Below are 17621 nucleotides of genomic sequence, written 5' to 3'. Positions count from 1 at the left end.
ATTTATTAATAAACATAATACTTTTAAAGCAATAGCGTAAAAATATATTATTAAGTAGCTTTAACCCTTTCTCGCCGACTGTCACAAATACGTGACAGCATAAAACCGTATCAATCAGGGTAAAAATATCAAACTGGTAATCAAAGTATTTCTTTAGCAGTTTATTTGAGGGCGGAGTTATAATTAATTGATTTATTTAATTCACCATTACTTTGTTCAAAATAAAACTATTTAGTTATACTTTGAATTAACATTGATTATATATATGATTAAGCTAACAATAATTAAAGTAAAAGCAAAGTAAGTCTGTCAAATTTGAAACGACTACATTTAATTTACCGTTTTTTATTTAATTACAACTTGATTCTGATTTTGTACGAATGCTTTTCTGAATCACCCGTCCCCAAGGGGTTAAGGGAAAGCCTATCTTCTTAAGTATTATGAATAAGGCCCGGATTTTGATGACATTTGCATTTTTTTTTTGCATTTTTTGCATTTTTGGACATTCTTTGTCCCTTAGAGCATTTTTTGAGATTTATAGAGCATTTTCTTTAAAATTTTAAAGCATTTTTTAAATTTTTTGTTAAATTTTTCTAATTTTTATTATAATTTTTTATTATTACACTGGCTTCCAAACAATGATGAAAATTTCTAGGATATTAACAGGTGAAGCAACGTCTTTTCAAATTGAAGAAGAATTGTCAGTAAGTGTGACCGTCCTTTTCAAGTACGCACCAATAACATCAGTAGACGTTGATAGAAGCTTCTCCTGGTATAAAAATTTGCTTTCAGACAAGAGACACTCGTTTACATTTCAAAATATTAAAAAAAAAATTTAATAATCCACTGTAATTCTGATATTTAGTAATATTATGAGATGGAAGTTGTTATATTCATTTAAGTTTCTATACAAAATGAAAATGTTTTGGAGTCAATATGTTTTCCTTTTTTGGTTATTTTTGGATATAAAACATATTTGTCGAACTTTAATGAACGTAGAACAAGTATTGCATTGCTTTATATTTTTTGAAACGACTCATAATAATTTTGAAGAGTAAAACATTGTTTTAGTTCAATATTTTTACTTCTATTTAAGTCATGTCATAAGGCATTTTTAGCTCAATTTTCGCATTTTAATGGCATTTTTTGCACTTTTAAGGGAATTTTTTGCACTTTTTAAGGGCATTAATTGAGATTTTTTAGGTCATCAAAATCCGGGCTCTAATTATGACTGTTAAAATTAATTAAGTTCGTATTATTATTCTAGTTTAGGTGTCATTTCCTTTTGCGTTGGTGGATTTGCAAATATCCGTACTTATCACTTTTTCATCATATGTTTTTCATATTTAGAACACTTTTGAGACTAGGTATTAATTTCTTCGTGACGGGCGAGTCATATATGCATTTTCAGGGTGTCGATAATCAGGGTAAAAAAGATAAAACTGGTAGCCAAACTATTTTTATAGCAATTTATTTGTGGCCTGGGTAATAGTACTTTGCTTTATTTAATTCACCACTACTTAGTTCAAATTAAAAATTGAACAGTTACACTTTTAACACACAAGGATTGGATGTGCTAGATTTAAAGTGAAAGCAAAAATAAGTTTGTCAAATTAGCTGTGTCTTAACTTAAGTTACCACTTTTTATTTTTTACTATCCTGATTCCGAATCCGTACGAATACATTTACATAGCTGCCAACTCTTTCGCTTTTCCCGGAAGATTTTATTTCCTTATTTAAAGTGGCAGCGAAATTCATGTTATTCCGCTAAACTTTTTGAATTATTATAATAATTATAAATTAGTTTGACCACCACTACATATAAATGATTACAACAAATATATTAAAGCATATTAGTCATAACGAGAGCCAATTTCTACCTAATAACCAACATAATAGCCAATTTCAACCTTTTAAAATATAAATATATATTTTGAGGAAGATAGTTTTTCGGTAATTGTTTTACTACCACTTGGAAAATTCATTTTCGAAAAGAGTGAATGTTGGCAGGTATGCATTTATGACTCGCCAGTACCGAAAAGGTCAATGGGTTTATATATCTTCACGCGGTTTTAAAATTATGCTTTTGTGTTTCATTATAATCCACTTTGATTAAACTATTAATGTCCACAATTGTATTACCACTTTTTATCCCATAAAGATATTTCAGAGCGATGAAAAAAAGTCCCCCTCTGCACAAAATGGGCTATCCTAGAACATCATGGTTAAAGGACTAACATCAACGTTCTTTGTTAAAATATTTATTTTAACCGTTTAATCGTTTAATGTTAATCACTTCTTGACAAAACAAAGTTGTTCAACCAAATGCTATCATTACGAGATACACATTAAAAATAATCAATGGACACATGCTTTCTTTTTTATTAACTTTATTGACCGTTCGTAGAATAAACAACAGATGGGCTATGGCAAATCGATATTATGTCTTTTGAAAGTGTATTGTTATTATAAGCTTTTGGCGTAATAAATTTGAGACACTGCTTACTTCATCGATAATCGCTTGCGATAAATTTTATTCGAAAGAAAAACGGTTTTAGTTTTGGGAACATTGTAAATGCACCCTCCTCTTTTACATGTACATAACCCTCCAACAGAATTTAGGAAGTAGCAGGAAATATTTTCTCTAGTAATAGAAAAGGTAATATATCAGTATTTTTAAAAAAAGTTAGAATTAAAAGAATTTTATCCTCCACTACATACGAATAAATTGTACAGATATATAAAAAAGTCAAAGTAATATAGCCGTAATAATGCCTATGCACAAAGTGTAGTTACGACTATTACTGGTTATAATGGTTATGTACGTTAATTAGTAATAGCACTTTTGCATTAAGTCTAGTGTGTCTGGAATAGCCTGGTTGATAGGGCGGTGGACTCGTGTTCGTGAGAACGGGACTTCGAATCCCACGGCCGAAGAAACCCCACGTATTAAATGGTGACTAGGTGCACGTTAAATCTGTCGAGATCACAATGTCCTTTAAATTACCATACGAAACAATACTTGATCCATGAGTTCCCTTGTCTTCTGGATTGGGTTCAAAATTACAAGGCTACTGAGTCGAACATTAGTAGTCGTAAACCCAAAAATTGGGTCGGCTGTTCAACGACGGTTATAAAATAAGATGAAAATACCTCTGGGGTACTAAATTGGGGATTGATCATTCTCTGGTTCAAGTCAAAATTACGATTTGTGGATGAGAAAAAGTGTCCACCCTGTAAAACGGGCTGTGACGAGTGTATGTGGTTGAATTATTGTTGTGTTTAGTATAATGTATGTGGTTAGTATAATTGGATATAGATGGCGCCACTGAAAAACAAGAAATGCACCTTCTGAGTTATATTAGCTTGGTTTCCTTAAGTTTCCAGAGGTTTTGCTGCGTTTGCTAGTCTCATCACACCAGAACACGAACAAAGTGGCGTTTTATATGAATGAAGGTGTGTCAAATAACTTGAAATCAACTTTACGATAAAACGAATCATACATTAAGTTAAAAAGATTTCTTTACATTAATTTTTTTGCCCTGTATGATTTTGTTAAGCGAAAACTATTAGAGGATTATGATTATTGTCATTAATTATGATTTTTTGCAGCAACACAGTCTTTACAGCTTAACTTATATCTGGAGATAAGCAGCACATCTAACTTCATTTAAATTTTAAATTAATTTTTGAATAGCTAATTAAATTGTAAATTTGCGGCTTTTTCAGAATTTTTTTTTTTTTGATTCGCGGCAAAAACTAGTCGCTGTGAGAGTTGTAATTTGTATCAGATATGTACTCTATACCTGGAAACTTCAACTATTTTAGCCTTTCTTTAAACTTTAAATTAGTTTTGGAGTTATTGCATTTTAAAGTTAGCTATTTCATTTTTCTTTTTGATGAAATTCATTCAAGTCCCAAAATGTTAGCATGATTATACAGTCAGCTGCTTTCATTTATAAAATTAAAGTTGTTAGGGGTTTCAATGTTAATATTCATGTAAATGAATGAAGTTTGTTTAATATTATCTCTAAATGTTCGAAGTTTCATAATTCTCCCTCTGATTTATTTTCTATGTCCTCATAAAACAACCTTCTGACATAGGAAAATCATGCCAATATGCAACATGCATATGATTTTAGCAGTTTTTTTCCCTTTTACCGCGGGTAATAATAGCCACGGTGAGTGCAGGGTCACGAGTCACGAGTCACGAAGTACCTTAAAAAGCCTTTATAGTGACTGTAAATTTAACACGTTCACGCCGGGGTGACCCACCGGTGGGCCACGCTAGATTTTCTCATCTTGGCAGCGCACCGGAGTAAAAACTAGTATGAATAAATTTCATTTTTTAGTTTTTTTCCGGGAATAATAAAAATCAATAACTACCAATTGTTTTTAACGGATGCAATTTTTATATTGAATTGCTTCTTCGCCCTCATAAATTTATTTACAGCGAATTGTTATTGTTGAGAATAGATCAACTCCTCCCGAATATTATCTAATATAGAAATAGTTCTTCTACCAGTATTTTCACTTTTCCCGACGTGAACGTTTTAAGTTAATACTTGAAAGATCTTGCTGAGAACATGCAGTATTGAGCACAAATGCATTAAAGCAATAATGTTTGTTTAATTTTTGTTACCACATTTTATGAAAGTTTGAACACCCGTGGTAAACTTGGTGAGGTATTTATGGCGTAATAGTACATTGATTGAAATTTTTCGGGCACATTTCACAATTTATTTATTCAATTAAAATACTACAAGTCATTTCTTGTGCTTCCACTAATTTTATTTCAAATTTATTTTATAACCGTTGTTGAACAGCCGACCCAATTTTAGGTTTACGACTACTAATGTTCTAACTAACTATATACCAAATAACTAACCAAATAATATACCCAATAACTTAGTTATTATATAGCTCTAACTAACTATATAATAACTAAGCAATATACCAAAATTTTCAGAAAATAAGACTCTCATTTTTATTAATATAAATATTAGGTTATTTTTAATAACATTCAAATAATTTTAAAAATTGAATGCTTGCTTGCATACAATCTTTATTATCGATGCATTATTTTATTTTATTTTACAACCGTTGTTGAACTGCCGACCCAATTTTAGGTTTACGACTACTAGTGTTCAACTCCGTAGCCTTGTAACTTTGAACCGAATCCAAAAGACAAGGGAACTTCTGGATTAAGTATTGAGAGAAATTTTACCTTCGTGGAGGACTTTTTGATGGAACTAACCCGCATTTGCGTTACATGGAGAGGAAGATTACGAGAGCCTCCCACGGTTAACCTGACGGCAAGGGGACTCATGATCTCATGACCCGCCTACAATTGAGGATATTTTACGTCAGCACTGTGGTCGGTGCACGCCGGATACGGAATTCGTATCGACCAGCCATCGCTGTGATTTGATCCCGGTTCACCTCATTGAAAGGAGAACGCTCTATCCCCTGAGCCACCGCGTCTCTGCTTTTACTAATTACCATTTTTTAAAATTTTTTCACTCTTTCTAAATTTAAAATATAATCAGAATGAACTGCAGAAGATAATATTTCTTTGTATTTTAAACCTACTACTAAGGGTCGCATTAATGATGCTGGTGGGTTGCTTTTAGCCCTAAAGCCTGAATTTGAAGACCACAGATTTAAATTGTCGAATCTAATGAAAATTTAGGCAGAGACTTTTGTAAAATATTTTTATAAATTTTCACTCTTTCTAAATTTAAAATATAATCAGAATGAACTGCAGAAGATAATATTTCTTTGTATTTTAAACCTACTACTAAAGGTCGCATTAACGATACTGTAGGGTTGCTTTTAGCCCTTAAGCCTGAATTTGAAGACCACAGATTTAAATTGTCGAATCTAATGAAAATTTAGGCAGAGACTTTTGTAAAATAGAAAATGTATCTAATGTAAAAAAATGCATTGTTGCAGAATGTGTGTTACGGAAGAAAAAGAAAACTATTTTTGATATGCTACTAATGACCCAAATAAATGCCATCTCAGACCCAATGGCATCTTCTGAGACCAAGTAGATGATGGAGAACGAGCAGGAGGGTTTCTTAAAAGCTAAGGCATCCCTTGTCCTTGGTAACCTTGCCAAAAAGAGGTCTCTGATTTTTGTTTTCTTTTCCAGTCTCTCAGCTCCAGCGTTTGCTATTTTTAATTTGCTTCCGAAGTGAAACGTGCACCTGTAACCAGAAGGAAAACTTCGAAAGATAGGCAGATGAGATCATGCACGTTTTCTGTCTCAGAATTGAGTTTGATGACACGGGAGAATATTTACTGCCATGTTTCACCAATTAGCAATGCAACCCACTTCATCTGTAGTAGAGCTTTATTTGGAACACAAAGTGATTGAAGCCATTTTACAGTGTCATTAACTAATTATATTTTTCATATATTGTGCTATGCGTATTGTAAATGCATTAAGCATCATACAATACCGAACATAGATATGATATTATGCATTTTATACATGCAATGCATGATACTTTAAAAATAGGTAGAAAGATAAATGTTTTCTGCTTCAGAATTGAGTTTTGATGACACGGGAAAATATTTACTGCCGATTTCACCCATTAACTATGCAACCCACTTTATCTGCAGTAGAGCTTTATTAAAAACACATAAAGTGATTGGTGCAATTTTCAAAGTGTCTTAACTAATTATTTTTGCCATATATTGTGCTATGCATATTATAAATGCATTAAGCATCATACAATGCCGAACACAGATATGATATCACGCATGTTATGCAAGCAATGCACGATACTTTAAAAATCGACAGAAAGATGCATGTTTTCTATTTCAAAAATGAATTTGATGACACGGGAGAATATTTACTGCCGATTTCACCAATTAACTATGCAACCCACTTTATCTGCAGTAGAGCTTTATTAGGAATACATAATAAAGTGATTGGAGGAATTTTAAAAGTGTCTTAACTAATTATTTTTACCATATATTGTGCTATGCATATTATAAATGCATTAAGCATCATACAATACCGAACATAGATATGATATCACGCATGTTATGCAAGCAATGCACGATACTTTAAAAATAGGCAGAAAGCTGCATGTTTTCTGTTTCAGAATTGAATTTTCATAATAGAGAATATTTACTACCGGGTTTCACCAATAAACTATGCAACCCACTTTATTTGTAGTAGAGCTTTAGAACGTATAATAAAGGGGATTGGATTCCTTTTAAAAAGTCATGAACTAATTTTGTATTTTATGTATGGTATAAAATGTAAACTTTTTCCATATATAGTGCTATGCATATTGTAATAAGCATCATATAATACCGAACATAAATATGATACCATGCATGTTATACATGCTATGCATGTTGTACATGCATAGCATGTATACATTTGGTATGTAAACCAAATGTTTACATACCAAAATTACTAATATGTAGACCGATTGTGAATATGTAAACCAAATGTAATACTAGCTATTTTGAATGAACTACTAATTATTTTGAAAATATATAATCTGAAGAAATACATTTTTCCGCGATTTCATCAATAATATTTTTAAAATTAGATTTCACGTAAGATAATTGGAGGACTGGAGATCGATTTGTCCTATTCTGAATTAGTTTTATTCGTTTAAGCCCAAGTGGATATGAATAAAACAAACTGAATAATGGCTTTTGTTGAAATGAAAGCGAAAAAGAACTTAGTGAACTTAGCAAAGAACTTAGCGAATAAGAACGATTATGATTATCAGGAAAACATATTTTTTTATTGATGATTTTTTTGTTGTTGGAAATATGGAAATACCAATGATTTTTTTAATGGTTATATTTTTCGTAATTTACTCATTGTATTGTTTATAGAATAATTAGATAAAGATTTTGCTGTTTTCTTCCCAGAGTCACTTTACTAAAATAATTTTTCAAAAAAATAACCAAAATATTAAATAAATAATTGTTTATTGATCAAATATTATTACGGATTTCAAATATCATAACTGATTAAAATAAGTTCTAATTATCGGGCAGAACATCTTTAGGGAATCCCTGAACCAAATAGTTCTCACAGCCACCACTTTAGCTTTTATAAAGGACTGCATACCTGCCAACTTTAAATCCCTTCCATTATCATTTTTCCCAGTGGTATTAAAATGAAATTAAAACTTCAATTTTAAGCAAACAAATACGTTGTATTTGGGAAAACTTAAGTTGACAACCATGATAGTAACGCAAATTAATATATGTGCTTAATTTTTGTAAGAATAGTGATGATCAAAATCATTTAAAAATTAAGTTTATAAAAGAAAAAATAGTATATATTTACTACCACTTTAAATATGAAAATAAAATCTTCCGGAAAATCCGGAAGAGTTGGCAAGTATAGGACTGAGATTTGACTTTAGATCCAAATATGATTATTCATTATTGAAGATAGATAGCGGATATTATAGCAAATTAATATTTTATTATTGTAGATTATTATTTTATTATTGTAGATAGATAGTAGGTATTATTGCATATTATTATTTTATTATTGTAGATAGATAGTAGGTATTATTGCATGTTATTATTTTATTATTGTAGATAGATAGTAGATATTATTGCATATTATTATTTTATTATTGTAGATAGATAGTAGGTATTATTGCATATTATAATATCATTATTGTAGATAGATCTATCGCGTGTCTGCAAAATAAATGCCAATTGCTAAACATTTGTACTACCACTTAAAAAGTAACTGCGCTTTAACCTCTTCGAGACGGGCGAGTCATACATGCATTCTCAGGGTATCGATAATCAGGGTAAAAATGATATAACTGATAGTCAAACTATTTTTAATAGCAGTTTATTTGCGGGAGGGGTAATAATAGTTTTCTTTGTTTAATTAAACCACTACTTATTAGTTCGAATTAAAAATTGTATAGTTACACTTTTAACACACAAGGATTGGATGTGTTAAAGTGACAGCAAAAATAAGTCTGTCAAATTAGCTATGCTCAAACTTAAGCTACCGTTTTTTATTTTTTACTATCCCATACCTGCCTACTTTTAATCCCTTCCATTATGATTTTTCCCAGTGGTTATTAAAATGGAATCAAAGTTTCAATTTTAAGCAAAAAAATACGATGTATTTCAAAAAGCTTAAGCTGACAACCATGATAGTAATGCTTATATATTATGATATATATGCTTATATATTTTTAGGAATGGTGGTGATCAAAATCATTTAAAAATTAAGTTTATTGAAAAAAAAAGTATATATTTACTGCCACTTTAAATATAAAAACAAAATTTTGCGCCAAAAGCATAGAAGTTAGCAGGTCATATGCTATCCTGATTCTGTACGAATACACTCGTTTTCCCGATGAGGTTAAAAATCACACTTGGCAAAAACTGGTCACAGTTAGCTGAAACGATCACTGTATTGGTTGAGTATCGTACTCGCAACATTTTGTATTAGATATTTGTCATTATAGATAATGATACAGTGATATTATCGTATCTATAAAGTATTCAATACTTTTCGTATGACATGGTTCTAACGAGTTTGCCCTACTCTAATGTAGAGTGATATACACTGTAAAAAATTCCGGAGAAAATTACGGTATAAAGTACTGATCATTCCTAAAATCTATTTTTACCGTAAAACACTATACTGCTATTTTTACGTTAATATTTAATTAGAGTGAGTCAGTGCGGTAATTATTACTGTAAAAATTACTTTGTATCAGACTTTTTGTTCTGTGTCGTGTTTGTGTAAAACTGGATTTTACATTAAAAAGTACCGGCACGTTTTTCCGTCATTTGATCCCGAACTTTTTACAGTGCACAAGATATAATAAGTTTGAAAGAAAATTAAATGTATAGTAAACACTGATATCTAAATTCATAAAGCGAGTTCATCTTCACAACAACTAAATTGTAAATTCGGGAAAAAGGCAAAAAAAATTGGCAGTAAAAGTATTTTACTTTTTTTAAGAGAGGAGTAAAGAGTTCAAAATTGCCACTATTTATTCCAAATTATAATATATATATATATATATATATATATATATATATATATATATATATATATATATATATATATATATATATATATATATATATATATATATATATATATAATGTGTACACCTTCATGCATGTTTTAATTGTTATAAGCAGTGGGTAGTGACGGATAGCTCACTTTCCTACGAAATAAATTCAAAAAGGAGAATCAGTAATTAGAGAGATACCAGTAATTTTTATTTTCCGAAAATTGACATCCCTCCTTTATAATGATAAGAAAACAAACAAACCAAATTGTTAAAACTAATGCTCGTTAAAATATGTTTCCAAATAATAGAGATTAGATAAGTAAGCGTTTTATAATGAAAGGCGATATTCCATTTATATTTGTCTTTTAAAAAGATGTACATTAACTCTTTCCAAAATTCACTTCTACTGGACAAAGCACAAAGCAAGGAAAGCCAGTAGCAACGATTTCAGTATCGAGAGCTAAAAGTAAACAAAAATCTGTAATCGATAACAGAATTTGTTGCTTGTTTATGCAATGCAATGTTGTTGGAAAGTAGGCGGAGTCTCTGTTAGATTGGCAGGTATGTTATGAAGATACTGCTAAAAAGTGTCCGAAAAGGAACTGAGGTATTGATTGTGACTTCATAAACAAAATGTTTTATTTATAAAAAAGTTATATTAGTGTGTCGCTTTAAATTCATGTTATACTCAGTTGCAAGTTAAGAAAAGACCATTGCGGTATAGGATTAAGTAATTATTCACAACTGCATATAGTTCCGTTTTATTTCGATATTAAATTATACAAATATGCTTACAAAGCAATATAAAAGCTTTAAAAAAGTTAAACATGTCAGGCAGAAATTTAATTCATGTTATCTTTTACGATATATATCATAGAATTATTAAAAAAAGGTTATGGTTTCGTAGACTAACTGGAATCCTAAACTAGGCGAAATATTTCGACTTTAAAGGAGAACATTCGTTCTTAAAAAAGAAAAACTATATGACGTTACTAGAGCATTGGATTTGATTGGACTATTAAAAATTACGCATCTTAAGCTGACATGCTCTTAACAAATCAGATGCAAGATAAAGAATTTTACTTTTGTTTTGCTGTAGAAGAAAATCGTCTGCAAGTAGCAATATTTTTTATTCTTTCATTAGTTTCTTTAAATGCGAACAGAAAGACCTATATTTGCTACGATTTTTCGATATCATTTTTATTAATTCTTACTACTTGTAAAATGATTACAGTTGCCAACAACTGTTATTATAATTATTAAGAAACCAAGCAAAAAGGAGGCTGTGCAACGTCGTTTCAAAAGTTGGCGATATTGATATACGTTCACATTGGAAACTTGGTATCCATTTGGCGTGCACTTAGATGCAAACAGACTCCCATTGGGAGAATGGTTTTTTCCTAACTAGCAACAGAGTATAGTTTAATTCTTGATTCGCTCGTTTGAAAATGTGTTGGCGTTTTCGAACTTTCTTTTTGATCAGCATTCTTACGGATGTAAGAGAATTTAAAAAGTGGTAACACGAAGTAGATCGGTTCGAGTTTAAGCAAATAAATAACGGTATGGTGCTAATATTTATTCATATAATACATTTATAATTCTGCGAAAATGCTTACTGAAATATAATTCGATTAATTAATATATTTATTACCACAACCATGTATTATTTTGCGAAGAAAATATATCTGTATGAAAGCGTTGAGCTCTTCACCCTTTCCTGAACGGTAAAATTTTGAAAGAAAATTTTTGTTGGACAAGATGTTCTAAATACACAGTTACATATTTTAGTTCTTTATTTAAAAGAATATTATTTTTAAAATGCTTAAAACATATTATAAGGAAGCTGAATAAGTTCATATACACAAAATTCATATACAATAAATTTGAGATCTACTGGTCTGCTGTGATAGAGATTATACCTGCCTTATTTTGAAGTTAAAAAGATGTGCACATGTCCTTTAACTAAGTGAATAATTTCTGCCATAAACTACGACATTTAGATTAAAAAAATGTTGTCTGTAGAAATATGGTATCTTCTTTATTTTGAAGAAAAAAAAATCATTCCTCGTTATGTTATAATTCATTATAATTCCCACATAAAATCTTTTTGTTCAAAATAAATAGTGATAAGCATATTGGTTAATTTTTTAGCATTTTTTCAAAATTGAGAATTTCGTGTCAACGGTGGTAATAATGGCAAACCTGCCAACATTCATTCTTTTCCAGAATTGATTTTCCAAGTGGTAGTGGTAACAATTACCGAAAAACGGTTTTACTCAAAAAGATATTTATATTTTAACCAGGTTAAAATTCGCTAGTGTGAGGATTAATGTGCTTTTTACATATTTGTTGTAATTATTTATATGTAGTGGTGGTCAAACTCATTCATAATTGGGTATAATATGAAAAAAACACAACTACTTCCACTTACTAGGAATAACATTTACCTTTTAGTTTAATTAGTAAACTGAGTTTTAAATATGCTTTCTAAATTCATAAACTTCGGTAAAACAACAATATAAATTATTTCCAAAGGAACTAGACTAATACAATTCCAATCTGGCGAGTAGCGACTTATAAACAAGACACTTCGTTTGATGCTTTTACTTGTTGCTAGAAATCAGGTTCGCAGAAAATGCTGTTTACTAGTTAAATTTAGTAGGAATAACACGATCTGTGACGTAGGCTATAGTATACCTTATTATTAATAAAATTTAAAAAGTTTAGTGAAATTACATGAATTTTGCTAGCACTTTAAATATGAGAAAAAAATCTTCCGGGAAAAACCGGAAGAGTTGGCAGGTATGTAATAGTATAAATTTCTTTATAAAAATTTCAAATAATTCTACTGTTTCAGTTTGATTTTTTTAAAAATATATATACAGTAACTAGTAATAGAAATTATCCACTTCGTTAAAGCACAAACGTCTATTACTGTTTTCTTTTCCTTTTAAAAAAAGAAAAGAAGGCAGTTTTCATGTCACTATAAAATGCTTCATTTATGTACCTTTAGCAAAGAATGCGCTTACAGAAAATGCTCACCCACTTATTTACACATCAGGAAACATTTACCTTGTGGCGTAACTACCACTATAAATATTAAATACCAATTCACTAGTATATAAGACATGTTAACTTGATTTTATCGCGAGGTTTATTTTGATAGATGAAGGTTGTAACCTCTTGAACAGTATATTCCGGTAAACCTATTACTTATTTCGAATGTTCAATCAGTAAATTGACGTCTAAAGGTTAAAGTAAAAGTGCAGACCTTTAAGATTTTATAAAGATTAAAACTCTGAGTTTTAAATCTAAATAATCTCATAGACACTTCGTCATTTTTTTCTTCTTCTTCCTACTCTTCAACTAAGACAACAAAGGAAAGCCGCCGCGAACAGGAATTTCTACCGACTCTATATTTAAACTTTTATTCAAAGGCTTGTTCGTCTTTATCAGCCCTTCGAAGACATGCTCGTTTTCTAAAAGAACAAAACTAGAGTCTGTTCTAACGAAAGCGTTAGGAAAAACGTTTGGAGGTTCTTATCGATATCTTTTAAACGTTACCACTCCCTTAACATTGTATACAAAAATAAGCTATACGTAATTATTACGTAGATGATCTCATACTTATAAGTTCCCTTATTTTACGGTCCCTCACATTTACGGTCTCGATGAATCAGCGATTTTGAGTTTTAACTGGTTGTCGGAAGTGAGATTCAAATCATTTAGAAGCCAGTACCTTAGAAAGTTTTAGGGATTTTAAAGAGAAAAAAAAAATAATACTGAAATAACGATAGATATATTCCTTTTGCTTTCGAACCATCTTAATTTTTAATAATTTCTCAAAGGCTTAAGGCTCCGTTAATTCGAGACCAACGGTAGGATTGTTGCAATGTGGTCATCATTGCGCACAGGCCTCTTTTATTTCCCAGACAAGCTGGTACTCATCGATCTGAAGCTGGGTGGTCTTCAAACCCCTTCTTAAGATCGAACATCAGCTCTTCCCTATATGAGAGGTAATGAGGAAGCAGTACTCACGTACAAATCGTTCAAGATAACGTACCAAACGTAAATATCATGGTTTTCACGCTGTCAATATTTTTTATACATTCCAGAAAATAGTAAAGTACTCATTTGGAAGCAATACAAAAGGATATCTAGATTTAAACGTTTAAGACCACATTAAGTTTATACGTGGTTGTCATACTGATCGCAATTATTTTTTGTGGGATGAACACAATATGAAGGAAAACAATACAAAAGGTAATTTAGATTTAAACGTATACGAACACATTAAGTTTATACATGATTGTCATAGTGATTAATTAATTTGTTGGACGAACACAGCATACCCGCTAACCCGCATTTGCGAACATAGAGAGGAAAACCATGAAAACCTCTCAAGATTAGCCTAACTGTAAGGGGACTCTAACCCATGATCCGTCTACCAGTGAGGATATTTTACATCAGCACTATGGTCGGTGCGAGCCGGTGCAGAACAGGGTGAAAAATAGAAAGAAAATATATTATCACGTCGTTGCAACTGCTTGCAGCGCATGCGCAATTCATTAAGAGGTGAAATATGTGTGAGTTACGTTGATTTCTAAATTGCAATAAGTTGCTAAAAAGTATAATCGGTTAAAATCGGTTTATGTATAAAAGATTAGCAATTTTCCCCATACAATATTATTAATGTAGTATCAAGGTAGGTGTATAACATATTTGAAATATTTTGAAAAGAGAGAGTTGAAATAGCAAGAATTTGCCTCGAATTCTTTCATGTCTGTTCACTTGCACGGCAGTATACCAACGCCTCCATACAGTTTTTTATAGGTACCACTACGAAGGTTAACTAATTCAAGAAAAAGCCAGTGAATAAAAAATCTAGTAAAAATAAGAAAAAGGTAGCAAACATATGTCTGAAAATTTGTTTAACCCTTGGGGACGGGTGGTTCAGAAAAGCATTCGTACAAAATCAAAATAAAGTTGAAATTAAATAAAAAACGGTAATAACTTAACTGTAGGTAAAAACGGTAGTAACTTAAATGTAGTCGTTGCTAATTTGATAGACTTTCTTTGCTTTTACTTTAATTATTGTTAGTTTAATCATACATATAATCAATGTTAATTCAAAGTATAACTAAATAGTTTTATTTTGAACAAAGTAATGGTGAATTAAATAAATCAAACAATTATAACTCCGCCCACAAATAAACTGCCAGAGAAATACTTTGATTACCAGTTTTATATTTTTACCCTGATTGACACGGTTTAATGCTGGCACGTATTTGTGACAGTCGGCGCAAAAAGGGTTAATTTCCGAATATAATTGGTTTGTTTTATTTACTTGTCAACCACGACAGATTCAATTCTCAAGTATACATGTTAAATTTCTCTAAATTATTTTTAAAATTGAATTTGAGCTCATGCGCACATCCCGCTCACTTTTAAAATAGTCTGCGCAGACTACTTATAAAATACCGTATGGAGACTTTCTGATGTAGGAGGTGATGGTATAACCCTTTCTGGAACTGCGAACTTAAATTGAAAATTTTAGTCAGGCAAGTCTTTTTAAGTAGAGTGACATTAGCACCTAGTTGTTTAAAAAATAATGGTTGCAAAACATTTAAAAGAAATAAGTTTTACAATGCGATTCTAGTGATTTGCAATTTTTCAAGAATTAGGGTTGCCAGACTGGCTACACTACACCGGAAAGGGTTGATATCTCAAGTCCAACAATTATTTTATAATTTCCATTTATCTAGGAGAAATAATAATTACAAAATATTTATGCCAAACAAAATATTGTCTTAGATATAAAAGTTTATATCTAGTCAACAGATGAAAATGATCACTCTTTTAACGTTATCGTAACTCGAAACTTAAATTTATAGATTTGCAGAAAATTATAAACTAAGTTTATAGTAAACTGAATAGTTAATTAGTGAACAGAAGTTATGCTTCCGAGAATCTATAGTCAAACTATTTTTCTCGTTAATTATTACTAGTAGTCTAGTTAATTATTTGTTTGAAGCCTTTCAAATATCTCTATTCAGAATGAATTTAATATGTAAAAGGTTTATTTAGAAATAATGAAAAATCACAAAGGAGGAAAACTGAAAATACAGAAGAGGGGAAAAGTACATCTGAATTTTTGAATAAATATGGCTGATTTATTTTTCTTTTAATTACGATTGTGCTATTGAAAAGTAATTTTTGGCTAGAGTTATGGAATTATGAAGTAGAAACTGTTTTAAGTAACGCCAATGATGTGAACCCGGGTTCGAACTCCAGCAATGACTAATCAATACGAATTCTGTACCTGACTCGCACCGACCACAGTGCTAATGCAAAAATATCCTCAGTGGTAGACCGATCATGGGTTACTGTCATGATAGCCGTGGGAGGTTTTCGTGGCTTTTCTCTCCTAATAACGCAAATGCGGGTTAGCTATCAAGAAGTTCTCCAAGAAGGCAAATTTATCCCAATACTTGACCCAAGAGTTCCCTTGTCTTCTGGATTGGGTTCAAAATTGCATATCTACGGAGTTGAACATTACTAGTCGAAAACCCAAAAAATTGAGTCGGCTGTTCAACGACGGTTATGAATAAATCAATCAAAATAACGCTTATAATTAATCTGATTATAATAACATGTAAATTCAAATTATTCTTTTAATATACGTGCAATAGCATGAAAATGCGTGCTTACCCAATCATTTCATGCAATTATCTATGGAGTTGAACATTACTAGTCGAAAACCCAAAAAATTGAGTCGGCTGTTCAACGATGGTTATGAATAAATCAATCAAAATAACGCTTATAATTAATCTGATTATAATAACATGTAAATTCAAATTATTCTTTTAATATACGTGCAATAGCATGAAAATGCGTGCTTACCCAATCATTTCATGCAATTATCTATGGAGTTGAACATTACTAGTCGAAAACCCAAAAAATTGAGTCGGCTGTTCAACGACGGTTATGAATAAATCAATCAAAATAACGCTTATAATTAATCTGATTATAATAACATATCATGTTATTATAATCAGATTAATTATTCAACTTATTCTTTTATAAATTCAAATTATTCTTTTAATATACGTGCAATAGCATGAAAATGCGTGCTTACCCAATCATTTCATGCAATTATCTATGGAGTTGAACATTACTAGTCGAAAACCCAAAAAATTGAGTCGGCTGTTCAACGATGGTTATGAATAAATCAATCAAAATAACGCTTATAATTAATCTGATTATAATAACATGTAAATTCAAATTATTCTTTTAATATACGTGCAATAGCATGAAAATGCGTGCTTACCCAATCATTTCATGCAATTATCTATGGAGTTGAACATTACTAGTCGAAAACCCAAAAAATTGAGTCGGCTGTTCAACGACGGTTATGAATAAATCAATCAAAATAACGCTTATAATTAATCTGATTATAATAACATATCATGTTATTATAATCAGATTAATTATTCAACTTATTCTTTTATAAATTCAAATTATTCTTTTAATATACGTGCAATAGCATGAAAATGCGTGCTTACCCAATCA

The 17621-nt window shown here is 30.7% G+C and overlaps 2 protein-coding genes across 4 annotated transcripts in view; both read right to left on the bottom strand.

Moving 5' to 3' along the window:
- The window catches only part of LOC107448691 (uncharacterized), a 201803-nt gene that overhangs the window by 108910 nt on the left and 75272 nt on the right, over nt 1-17621 (bottom strand). The gene's annotated exons all lie outside the window — the stretch shown is intronic.
- The window catches only part of jp (junctophilin), a 111052-nt gene that overhangs the window by 53229 nt on the left and 40202 nt on the right, over nt 1-17621 (bottom strand). The window lies entirely within an intron of this gene.

This window comes from Parasteatoda tepidariorum, chromosome 9 (assembly GCF_982258835.1).
Source record: "Parasteatoda tepidariorum strain Cologne lab strain chromosome 9, Ptep-v5.0, whole genome shotgun sequence".
NCBI classification, from domain to species: Eukaryota; Metazoa; Arthropoda; class Arachnida; order Araneae; family Theridiidae; genus Parasteatoda; species Parasteatoda tepidariorum.
This window is presented reverse-complemented; position numbering and strand designations above follow the sequence as displayed.